Raw genomic sequence first — 13,103 nt, forward strand, 5'->3', positions numbered from 1 at the left:
TGAAATTATTTTTTTTTAGTTAATACAATGATTTTTTTTTTTTGAGATTCGACAACCTTTATTAAAATATTAATAAAAGTATTTTGTAAGCATATTGGGTAATTGTGTGTGTGTGTTTTATTTCTGATGACGCAGTGAAACATGCCAAATAGTGCAATTTTCATGATTTATCAAATGTTTTATGTGGTTCAGATACAAAAATATTTTGAATGTCTACTTATTAAACAAATTTCCTTCATTGTATCAACTCAAATTTTTAATTTCAATAAACTCAAAATTTTCAGGCAACCAGGTTACTTACTTTTTTAAGTCAAACCAATAAAAAACATTTTTTTTACAAAAGCAAATTTTTACAGTGTGGTTGAAATTTGCAGTAAATGTACTGTACAACTTTACAAGAGTCTGTATGACTGTATGACTATACACTATACTCACAAGTTATGAGCTGTGTGTGTGTGTGTGTGTATATGTATATATATATATATATATATATATATATATATATATATATATATATATATATATATATATATATCACATTGTATAAAGTGTCTTAGCTCTGAGACAGACATGTTTTCAGGCGCACTTAACACACATTAAACATAATTGATTTCAAATGTACTAAAGTACTAAAATGTACTTTAAAGTCAGCTAAAAATACACTTTAGTGTGATTAATAGACTTAATAGACATTAAATGTGATTTCAAATGTATTATGTATTAAGTTGAAATAAAATACAATAAGTTACCATTAAGAGTGATTTTTTAAAAACCACTTTTAAGTGGGATTTTAATACAACTTTATATGTACTTTCATAATCGCTTCTAGTGTCTTAAAAATGTAATTAAAGTGCACTGCTCAATATACTGACAAGCAATTAATATGCCCTAAAATATACTATAAAGTCAGCTATAAATACACTTAAGTGTGAATTAAATGCAATGTTTTTGACACACTTAATACATTTTATATGTAATTAATTTCAAATGTAACATTTATTTGAAATTAAATGCAATAAGTTGCCATTAAGAGTGATTTTTTGGAACAACTTAAGTGGGACTTTAATACAACTTTATACAGTGAGGAAAATAAGTATTTGAACACTCTGCTATTTTGCAAGTTCTCCCACTTGAAAATCATGGAGGGGTCTGAAATTGTCATCATACACTGTAAAAAAAAAAAGTTGAATAAACTTAAAATAATAAGGCAACTTATCGCAAGCGCTTCTTTGAGTAAACTCAACCAACAAGCGCTTAAGTCCACCCAACTTAAAATATTACATTAACATCACAAGTTGTCACAACATAAATAGTCGTGTTTACCTAATGAATAACAGAACAAAATATTTTCTGTTCACTGAACACAAATAGGCCTTTTATCTATAGGTATAGACCGATTCATTTAAATAGTCTAATAAAAAAAAAAGACAGTCATAACAGGTCAAAAAACTTCTTTTTTATTATTTTAACAGTTTCTGTCCAATGCACCACATTACAGTATCAAGTTCTGCATTAAGCATTTTACACTGAACTCAATGAATCCACTGTTATAATACCTTAGCTGTCTTGTGGCATTAGGGACATATTTACCATTTTTGGTTGATTTTTTTAAGGAGCAATTATGTGAAAACTATTATTGCACATTTTAACATCAACCTAAGAGTTCCTCAAAACTAAGTTACTAGTGTGTCCAAAAACACAAAACTAGTGAAAGCATCTGAGTAAACATATAAATCCACTGTAATTTTTTGTCAGAACATCAACATTGAAACTACAATTACAATGATATGCCTGTAAACTCTTGACCTAAACCCTTGGATGTACCAGTGTCTACATAGAAATAAAATACAATTACTTTGGCCAGAACAAAAAAAAAGGGAAGGGAAAAAACACTTCAAGATAAATTCCAGCCTGAAGAGTGTTCACACAAAAATCCTTAATAAACTTAATTACTTAATAAACAATGTTTTCTTTCGATGTATTAATTATTGTTAAAGGAACACTCCACTTTTTTTTTGAAAATAGGCTAATTTTTCAAGTCCCTTAAAGTTAAACAGTTGAGTTTTACCCTTTTTGAATCCATTCAGCCGATCTCTGTATCTGGCGGTACCACTTTTAGCATAGCTTAGCATACATCATTGAAACGAATTAGACCATTAGCATAGCTCAAAAATGACCAGACTTTATTTTTTCAAAGATAATATTTTTCCTATTTAAAACTTGACTCTTCGGTAGTTACATTGTGTACTAAGACCACATAGAAAATGAAAAGTTTAGATGTTTTAGACCGATATGGTTAGGGACTATTCTCTCGTTCCTGCGTAATAATCATGGAACTTTGCTGCCGTCCCATGGGTGCAGCAGCACAATGATATTACAGCGCAACTTTTCATTTTATGTTGATCTTAGTACACAATATAACTACAGAAGAGTCAAGTTTTATATAGGAAAATATTGAAAGTCTTTTTTTAGTAATTTTTTTGACCGCGATGCTAATGGTCTAATCAGATTCAATGATGTATGCTATGCTATGCTAAAAGTGGTACCGCCAGATACAGAGATTGGCTGAATGGATTTGAAAACGGTAAAACTCAACTGTTTAACTCTAAGAGACTTGGAAAATGAGCCTATTTTCAAAAAAAAAAGTGGAGTGTTCCTTTAAGTATTCACTTGTTACAACCTTTGCCTTAAAGATATAGTTCATGAAATGAAAGTTCTTTCATCATTTACTCACCCCCAAGTTCCCAGGTTTAGAACAACTTGTTTTAGAACTTTCATTTCATTAACTATCTCTTTAAAGGGTTAGTTCACCCAAAAATGAGAATTCAGTCATTAATTACTTACCCTAATGTTGTTTGACACCCGTAAGACCTCCGTTCATCTTCGGAACACAGATGAAGATATTAGTGTTGAAATCCAATGGCTCAGAAAGGCCTTCATTTCAAGGGTAGGGGGCCGACACCCTTGCCTCTTCACACCAATGTCATTTCCTCTTTCAAGACTCATAAAGGTCCTAAAGACGTCGTTACAAAGTTCATCTCACTACAGCGGTTCTACAATAATTTTATGAAGCGACGATATTTTATGAATAACGACTTGTATAGTGATGGGCTGATTTTAAAACAAAGTTTCAAACGGTTATGAATCAGTGTATTGATTCATGATTCGGATCGCAAATGTCACATGATTTCAGGAGTTTGTCACGCGATCCGAATCATGAATCGATACGCTGATTCATAACGGTTCGAAGCTTGTTTTGAAATCGGCCATCACTATATAAGTTATTTAGTTTTTTTTGCGCACAAAAACTATTCTCGTCTCTTCATGAAATGATTGTAGAGCCGCTGTAGTGAGATGGGCTTTGTAACGACGTCTGTAGTGTCTTTATGGGTCTTGAGAGAGCAAATGACATTGGTGTCAATGAAGGCCTTTCTGAGCCGTCGGATTTCAACAAAAATATCTTAATTTGTGTTCCGAAGATGAACAGAGGTCTTCCGGGTGTCGAACGACATTAGGGTAAGTAATTAATGAGAGAATTTTCATTTTTTGGGAAACTAACCCTTTAAGGCAAAGGTTCTAACAAGGTTTTTTAAGTCATTACCTTTGAAAATAAAAAAAGAAACAATGGCCAGTGGAAAAACGTCATTCAGATGTCCATTTAGCCAAGTTTTGACTTCAATGACTGTACTCTTGCAGAGCAGGTACCACCAAGATCCAAGAAGAGTTTTTGTATTACTTCAAAAGTGTACTTAAGTTCTTTTGGATACTCCATGTTGAGCGCATACAAGAGACCGAACAAGTATGCGAATGCTGCTGGCAGATCTTCAATGTCCTCAAGCACAATGGCCTCTTCAAGGATTATGGCAAGGTTGATTACAGTTGGTGGTGAGGTGACGGCAGCAACATCATCTTCCATCACAGAAAGGATTCCGATCTTTACACTTTTGGTGCAGTGGTCCAAAGAATCAGTATCCTGGGAGAATAATGGATGGGAGGGGGGTATTAATGGAATGTTTATGTAAATTAAATATTATTATTATCATTATAATCATCGTTGTTGTATAAGTAAACTGAATACATGTAAAATATGTAGTTTAAAAAAAAAAGGATTTAGATATTGGGTATGATAGTTACCAGGCACATCTTGAGTAAACATGCTGGCTTCTCACGCAGAAAAATTGGCAATCCCTTAAGAGCTGTTCTTTTCCGATGTGTGGCAATGTCTCTCACCTAAAATGAAAAAATATATATATAGTTTCTTTTCATAAAATCTGCAGATGCTCTATGAACTGCTTTGGTATTTAAAGGTATAGTGTAACATTATACTGTCATATTTTACTCTCCCTCATGTCATTCCAAACCCATATGACTTGCTCTCTTTTTTGGAACAAAGAAGATCTTTTTTTAAATGTACTGATATCTTTTTTCCATACTGTTGCATCAAAAAAAGAAAACTATCATAAAATTACTCCACAAAACTCATTGCGTTTCCTAATTGACACAATTGCTTTGAGTGACAAACAGTATTTAAGTTATTACTTACTGACTATTTTCCTATCTGTATGTTCATTCAATGTAAAATTTCATGACATTAAAACAGCTGGTTATTGCTCAACTTCTTAAATATCGCCAAATACTTTATTAAAGGATTAGTTCACTTCAAAATGAATGTCCTGATAATTTCCTCACCCCAGTCTCATCCATGATGCTCATGTCTGTCTTTCTTCAGTTAAAAAGAAATTAAGTTTTTTGAGGAAAACATTCCAGGATTTTTCTCCACACCATTGACTTCAATGGCAAACAAGATGTTGAAGTTCCAAATCAATGGAGTTTCAAAGGAAGGGCTTCAGAGTCTCTGCACAATCCCAGACGACGAATAGGGTCTGATCTAGACAAACCATCGGCCATTTAAAAAATAAAATAAAAATGATTATACTTTCTAACCTAAATTGCTCATCGTCCTCTGCGGATTGCAACGGATTGCACAATCACATCGGAAAGGTCACACTAGACGTAGGCATAAGTACCGCCCCAAGCGAACCTGCGAAGACTAATACATACGCCCTTTACCAAAAAACACTCCATCTTCAACTTCAAAATCATCCGTCATCGTTGTTTAACCTAGTTTTTTTTTTTTGAATGTGCACTTTGTAAACACGGGGCGGTACTTCTGCCTATGTGGCGTTTTCGACATGATTGCGCAATCCTTAGCAGGTCGCAGAGCAGCACAAGATGAGTGTGGTGTGACAGGCAGCGGGGCGAGGGACCGCGAGAGCGGGCCGGTGATTAATGTTCACGAGTGCCAGCTGCGTGGCACACCGGTCTCGTCTCGCGGCTATGTGACGGGAGCATATAAGGAGGAGAAAGGGCTGCGGAAGACGAGAGAGGACCAGGCCTGGATTTTATTTTATGTTATGTTTTGTTTATGTGTTTGTGGGCAGTCGTCCGTGAGGGGCTGCCCACGTTTTATTTTGTGTGTTTGCGGGCAGTCGTCCGTGAGGGGCTGCCCGCGGTTTTACTTTCGTTTTGTTTATTTATTTTTAATTAATAAAAGTTGTTTGAACGTTCGCCGGTTCCCGCCTCCTTCCTTCCAATCTACAAACCGTATTACAATGAGCAATTTAGGTCAAAAAGGATATTAATTTATGATTATTTTTTATGACTGATGATTTGTCTAGATAAGACCCTATTCCTCATCTTGAACTAAGTTACATGCGAGTCAAAATGCATGACTCATGTTGTGCATGTGCTCTTACTGGAGCAACACAGTGAAATGGGCAACTTGATAAAAATAACTCACGTTTAAAATATGCTCTCTTTATAATATCATGTAATTTGACAGTCCTAATCATAGTCATTATTAGTTCCTGTTTAAAGCTGAAAATGATCGCCGGTGTGCTTAACTACCATGTTAATTCTTAACCAAATGCATTCTATGAAATAAATCAGATTAAGATAAGCCTACACAATATAAACACAATATTACAACTTGCTCAAACTTGCATTTGCACAAAACAAAAGGCTGCGAATGCACACGCAAACTTAGTCATGATGAAGGTGTAACTCTAGCTGCAAAATGGTGCCAAACTTAACTCTGACATGCCTAATTTTTTCTCATGTCTGCTTTACATGTTTCACGGTTGGGCAGCAAGCACGTGCATGACCCTGCTTAATCGATGATCGATAAGTTTTATCGATTAACCGTTTTATTAACAATAAATCAATCAATCATTGATTAATCTTTAGATAGAGTTGACTTAGAGATCCTTAGAGAGTTGAGGGCACCTTAAGTATTTTTAAAATCTAACCCTATATAACAACAAAATGCAAAAACGAGGGAGAAAAAATGCGGAGGAACATTTAAAAGGTCTAGGACATTTTCAATATATTTAAGAACACTGAACAAACTACACACTTAAGTTTAACACAGAATGAATAAATCCATTACTTTTTTGCCCAATATTCTTTGAATTATCAGTCTGTTAATTAACTTACATCATTGTATTTTGTGTAGCAGAATAATCTATGGTGCCATCGCTGTCGTGATCAGATGTACAGTTATAAGCGTGTCCTTTACATTTCATTTGAAGAAGACGTGATGAAATATGTGCCCATGCACGCTGCTAGTTCATGTTTAGAGCACTACAGTATATGAAATAGGTCCATAAAAAACACTTAAAAGCACTCGCTCTGCTCTGAATCTGATCTATATTACCCTCTGCTGAGCATTGTTAATCTCATAACGGCACTCCGCACAGAAACTGCTCATGCGCACACCGCATGCTGTTTGAATTCTCTGCGGTAATGCTGAACCCGAAATCGCCCCATATAGACATTATTTGAGGGGACAGCCATTTATAGTGGTGTCTGCGACCATAGTGGACGTTATTGAGTGCACCCATTCAATCTCACATTGCACCGCAATGTCGAGTGTACAGCCGATGTACATACAACGGCTGTCCGACTTCACGCACTCCTTTTCATTCACTCCTTCAAGTGAACTATATTAGTGGATAATGTAGGAAATACTGAATGATGCTTCAGTGGTAGGGCTGTGTATTGCCAGGAATCTGGCGATACAATACGTATCACGATACAGGGGTTACGATACGATATATTGCAATATATTGCGATATTGTAAGAGAGGCAATATATTGCAATATATTGCGACATTGTAAGAGAGGCAATATATTGCGATATTTCTTTTTGTGTGTTTTTGTTTTTTATAATTTAAAAGAATAAAGAACACAACCATAAGCCTAAAACACGAGACAAAGTATTTTATTTAATTAATACAGTATCATTTATAACACTAATCATATGCAATGTGCAATCTAAATTAAGGGAAATGTAAAGTGACTGCAGGATTCTTTATGTGTATATGTTTTAAAGGTTCACAGTATAGCAGTGGCTATTTAACAACAGAAAGTGCAGTCCATTTCATGACTGAATGACTGTTTGTTTTATATTTAACACAGTAGCCCCGATCACACAGAACGTGTTTTTGCAGCGAGAAGCCTTTTTTGAATGGATTTCGGTTGGCAGAGAGCGTTATGCGCGCTGCTTATGCGCCCTGGGCGCCTCGCGTTTTTGAAGGAGCGCTCCGAGCGCATGAAGTTGAAAAAAAAGTCAACTCTTGAGCGGAAAAGCGCGCAACATCATCGCGCTTATGTTCTGTTGTCCAATCGAATGAATGAAGCGGCGGACCTTCCGTTGTGTTGACCGTTACATTGATTTGACTGACAGTACAGGTGATTTGGGGGTTGCCTAGAAACATTAAAGTGCACTGCTCATTTTTGAATGAGAAAACGCCGACCAAAAAAGGGAGTGCAGTGCGCCTCGCGTTTTCGAACCTGAAAAACGCGTTCTGTGTGATCGGACCCTAAAGCTTTCTATAAAGCAGTCTATTGTATAAAGTGCTATTTCAAGTAACGTTACTGAACTGCAGAGCTGGTGCATCCATATCCACATCGCTATTATCTTTCGTTCTCCTGCCACCGCTGTCAGTTTTGGTGCGTGTTTATTTTGTTACTGAGAGGAAAACGTGCAGGACATTCTATCGAAACACTTCTCAGCAGCGCGGGTGACATCAGGATGTTAAGCGAGCTCTCTGTTTCAATGTGTTTCCCGAGTATTAGATTATAACTTGGCCTATTTTGCAAACAAAATGATTCTTGTCGATTTCCTTAGTGGCTTCTTTATAGCTGAAGCCAACATGAGTCCACACTTCAGCTCTGTATACTGCAAGAGCGGAATAATTCTATCGTCTTGAGAGCTGGGTTTGCTAATGCAAACACTAGCCCTGCGTCCCAATTCGCATACTATCCATCCTAAATAGTATTCGAAAATAGAATTAGTATGTCCCAAATCGTAGTATGTTGAAAAGAGTATTCCAAAGATTCCCGGATGGTTTACTATTTCCGGTCCGAATTCACAGTATGGATCGATGGGCACTCTAACGGCTGATATTGCCCACAACCCATTGCGAGTTGGACGAGGATTCGATTAGAACTACAAACGCGGATAAAAAGCGTTAAAAAAAACTACAAACATGACGGATGTGCGAGTTCGACGGTTAAGTAGAGAAGTTTAGATAAAGGGGTTTGAGTGACCAACTATCAATATTTAACCTGACAAAAATATATTTATTCAGTGTTGTCACATTATATTTCACCCGCAGCAGCATTGAGAACTTTTGAAATGACACGTTTGGCCATTAACTTTTAAATGCATCATTATATTTAAACTGTAAATACATGAGGAGAGTCTCTGCATTAAAGACCCACAAATGGCAGATCAACGAGCGGCTACATTTCTCTCCGATACGGTAGGAGATTAAACTGAATGTGGAGGATTTGAATTGTGACGAATCTGACGATGATTGACAGGGCAGATAAACGGTGACTGGCACGTAACTAATCGACAGAGTCCGTTAAAGATGGCGAAGTAGTATGTCCCGAAGCTTGCATACTTTTCTGCTACACACTCAAAAGTATATACTTTTTCTTCACAAAAAGAGTACATACTTTTAGGACGTAGTATAAGTAGGCGAATTGGGACGCAGCGTAGCACTTTCACCTTGCGCTTCTCCGGCTCCGCGTCAGTTATGCGTTCTGAGATAACACTGCCATCTAGCGGTTGGGTGTTATACAGTCTGTGGTTTAAACCGAACACAAAGCCACGAATCTTGGATGTAAATAAATAAATATATAAATATCGATACAGCGTTTTTGAGAATCGATACAATATTGCCAAACATAATATCGCGATATTCACGTGTATCGATATTTTCTTGCACCCCTATTCAGTGGGTGATTTCGGATTCAGCCTTGCGATCTCGCCATAGGATCTTGTCGTACTCTCACTACAGTGCAACAGTGAAAAGGGACCCCTCTATAAACAGTGTCACGCTGCGCCGTGTTCAGAACGTTGTTTAAAGCGACATATACCGATATTGTGGTATCATCAAAATTCATATCATAACAAAAATAAATACCGGTATTCGGTATGAACCGGTATACCGCCTAGCACTAATTATACTACATTTTATGAATAACGCGCAATTTATTTCCATCAAACGATTAAAATACAATCCCCTTTCCTATTAGCAATGTTCTCTTTCAAAAATTAAAAAAGACATGGACAGTGCTCATTTACTTTTAAAACAACTGCAGGAAGATGTCTAGATGGTCAATACATGTTTGTCTATCATTGATTCTTAAGATAAGGAACTTTTTTAGATGAAAGAAAGAAAAACAAAAAATAACAGTACATTATTTAAAAAATGGTAATAATGAACCATGTAAGGGTTTTTTGATTACTAAATATTTTTTTCTAAAAAATGTATACTCACTCCAAAATCTTAATTTGTGTCAACTCCGTCAGACACTAAAAAGCATGCTAATTTAATATATCCAACATCAATGTTAAATCTTGAGTTATGTAATATTGGTTTGATGTGACAAATGACATACAGTCGATTATAAAAATGATTAATACACACCAGTTATTTTGAAGAAAAGCTGGATTGATGAACGACACCACTCCTTCACGTCAGTATCGAATAGCACCTAAAAGTGCGCGGAATCAGAAACACTGCGCAATGAAATTAGGCCGTCAGTTCAAGAAGAGCACAATATTCATCATATATGACAAATAACATACAGTCGACTATAAAAATGATTAATACACACCAGTTATTTTGAAGAAAAGCTGGATTGATGAAGAACGACACCACTCCTTCACACTGCGCAAAGAAATTAGGCCGTCTGTTTGTGAAGAGCACAATATTCATTATATATGACAAATAACATACAGTCGACTATAAAAATGATTAATACACACCAGTTATTTTGAAGAACAGCTGGATTGATAAGAAACGACACCACTCCTTCACGTCAGTATCGAATAGCACCTAAAAGTGCGCGGAATCAGAAACACTGCGCAATGAAATTAAGTTAGACTGTCAGTTCGTGAAGAGCACAATATTCGTTATATATGACAAATAACATACAGTCAACTATAAAAACAAAACGATTAGTTAATACACACCAGTTATTTTGAAGAAAAGCTGGATTGATGAACGACACCACTCCTTCACGTCAGTATCGAATAGCACCTAAAAGTGCGCGGAATCAGAAACACTGCGCAATGAAATTAGGCCGTCAGGTCGTGAAGAGCACAATATTCGTTATATATGACAAATAACATACAGTCAACTATAAAAACAAAACGATTAGTTAATACACACCAGTTATTTTGAAGAAAACCTAGATTTAGGATGAACAACACGCCTTCACATCAGTAAGTGAAGCTAAGTTATTGAAAAGCACCCAATAGTGCGCGGAATAAGAAACACTGCCCAATGAAATTAGGCCATCAGTTCATGAAGAACACAATATTAATTATGACAAATAACATACAGTGGATTACCAAAAAATAAACATTAACACGTAAGTTACAAATTATTCTGCAGAGGTTGATTTAAGGCACTTCTTCTCATTAACCATGAACTGTCTGTAACACTGCTAAATTTGATTAAGTTACGCCATCAGTTTGGGAAGAGCACAGTACATATGAAAAATAACATAAGCGATTATATAAATTATTACATACCAGTTATTGTGCAAAAAAGAAGGATTGATTAGGCAGGACACACTGTAACTGGCTTCTTCTCATCAGCATCAACTTCTAGAAAAAAACGCTTCTTCTCACCTGCATGAACTTCTGGAAACCCCGTGCTGTCTCAAGCTGCGCATGCGTTCAATGTTCAAACTGCGCACGCGCTAACGAGAATCGCGAGATTCAATGAAAACTAAAACTTCGTAGTAAGATCAACAAAAAATTGCACGTTTTTAATATTTAAGGAACGAATTTGTTAAATCAACTTAGTATCATGCATGAACACTTCCAAAAAATATATCTTAGTTCAATTTACTATTTTATGTTTATTGGGAGGACTTTTTGGAAGTTGGCTTTTTTACAGTGTAGGTGCATGTCCACTGTGAGAGACATAATCAAAAAAAAAAAGGTCCAGATATCACAATGTATGATTTTTTAACTAATTAATTTGTATGATACAGCTGCAAATAAGTAGTTGAACCCCTGAGAAAATCAATGTTAACCAAGCTGCTTGGCAATTTTCCCGTAGCCCTTTCCAGCCTTGTGGAGGTGTTCAATTTTGTCTCTAGTGTCTTTGGACAGCTCTTTGGTCTTGGCCATGTTAGTAGTTGGATTCTTACTGATTGTATGGGATGGACAGGTGTCTTTATGCAGCTAATGACCTCAAACACGTGCATCTAATTTAGGGTAATAAATGGAGTGGAGGTGGAGATTTTAAAAGCAGACTAAAGCCCTATTCGCACTGGATTAGTTTAACATGGGGACGTGGGGGTAAAGTAATTATTACCAGAGGTTCTCTGTGATTTTAGTCCCGTCCGAATGTGCCATCTCGGTAATCATTACGGACAATGTCAGTGAAGATTACCAAGACTTTTAGCTTCTGGAAAAAGGTCTGGAAAAATGACCTCGGGTAATACTAATCCCGTTCGAATAGACCTGCTGTAAAAATATATGGTAAAATTCTGTCATTTCCTGTTTAAAAGTTAAAAAAAAAGCGCATTTTGCGAACTTGGAGGAACTTGAAGCATTCGGCTGCGTTGTAGGTGGTGGGACAAATCTGTGGAAAATGTCCGGTATTTTCCGCATATCATTTAAAGCAAAAGGAAGATCAAAAGCACTTAATAGAGGCACAACACTTATTTTAGCTCTAGGAAAGTGTCTATTACCAACATAATCCAATCAGAATCGCTAGACTGGACCTAACTGTTTATTAAAACACACATATATATTGGAGACGGAGTTCAGACTGGCGCTCAGGTTGTGTGTTTGCTCACGTTATAACGGTAACGTCATACGCACATGACGTCAAGGAGGTGCGTAAAGCGAGTTACTCCTCCCACTTCTGCTAGTTTTACTGAGATGTCTTATCCCGTGCGAATTGGCCATTAATATTACAGACGTCCTGAGGTAAAATGACTTTACCCCCATGTCCCCATGTTAATCCCATCCGAATAGGGCTTAACAGGTCTTTAAGGGTCAGAATTCTAGCTGATAGACCGGTGTTCAAATACTTATTTGCAGCTGTATCATACAAATAAATAGTTAAAAAATCATATATTGTGATTTCTGTATTTTTTTATAGATTATGTCTCTCACAGTGGACATGCACCTACGATGACAATTTTTAGACTCCTCCATGATTTCCAAGTGGCAAAACTTGCAAAATAGCAGGGTACTATTCAAATACTTATTTTAGATCCATAAGACCAAAGGTTGTATTGTTCAATACAATTAAGCACACTACTTTTTCACAAGGGTTGTTTTCATGCGTCAAGCATTTGAACATTTGTTTATTACAGTATGCATGTTTTGGTAAATCTGAGGCCTATTGCATGAAACTGGCTGAACAAACTGAGTTTCAGAGTAGGTTTAGAGTTGACAAATCCAGATAAATCCAACCTGGTTTAGATGAAGTTCAACCGTTTCTCAAAGCTTGATATAAACTTTCTCTGTCAACTCAGGTTTAATCCAGAGTTTGCGAT

The 13,103-nt window shown here is 36.2% G+C and overlaps 1 long non-coding RNA gene across 1 annotated transcript; it reads right to left on the reverse strand.

Moving 5' to 3' along the window:
* Positions 1-10,003: 10,003 nt before the first annotated feature.
* Positions 10,004-11,095, reverse strand: LOC137049433 (uncharacterized). Its single transcript, XR_010899594.1, has 3 exons — positions 10,552-11,095; positions 10,345-10,439; positions 10,004-10,095 (listed from the first exon to the last, which is right to left on the reverse strand). It is a non-coding gene; the product is annotated as an uncharacterized lncRNA (long non-coding RNA).
* Positions 11,096-13,103: the final 2,008 nt, after the last annotated feature.

The sequence above is a fragment of the Pseudorasbora parva genome, chromosome 20, assembly GCF_024679245.1.
Source record: "Pseudorasbora parva isolate DD20220531a chromosome 20, ASM2467924v1, whole genome shotgun sequence".
Lineage (NCBI taxonomy): Eukaryota > Metazoa > Chordata > Actinopteri > Cypriniformes > Gobionidae > Pseudorasbora > Pseudorasbora parva.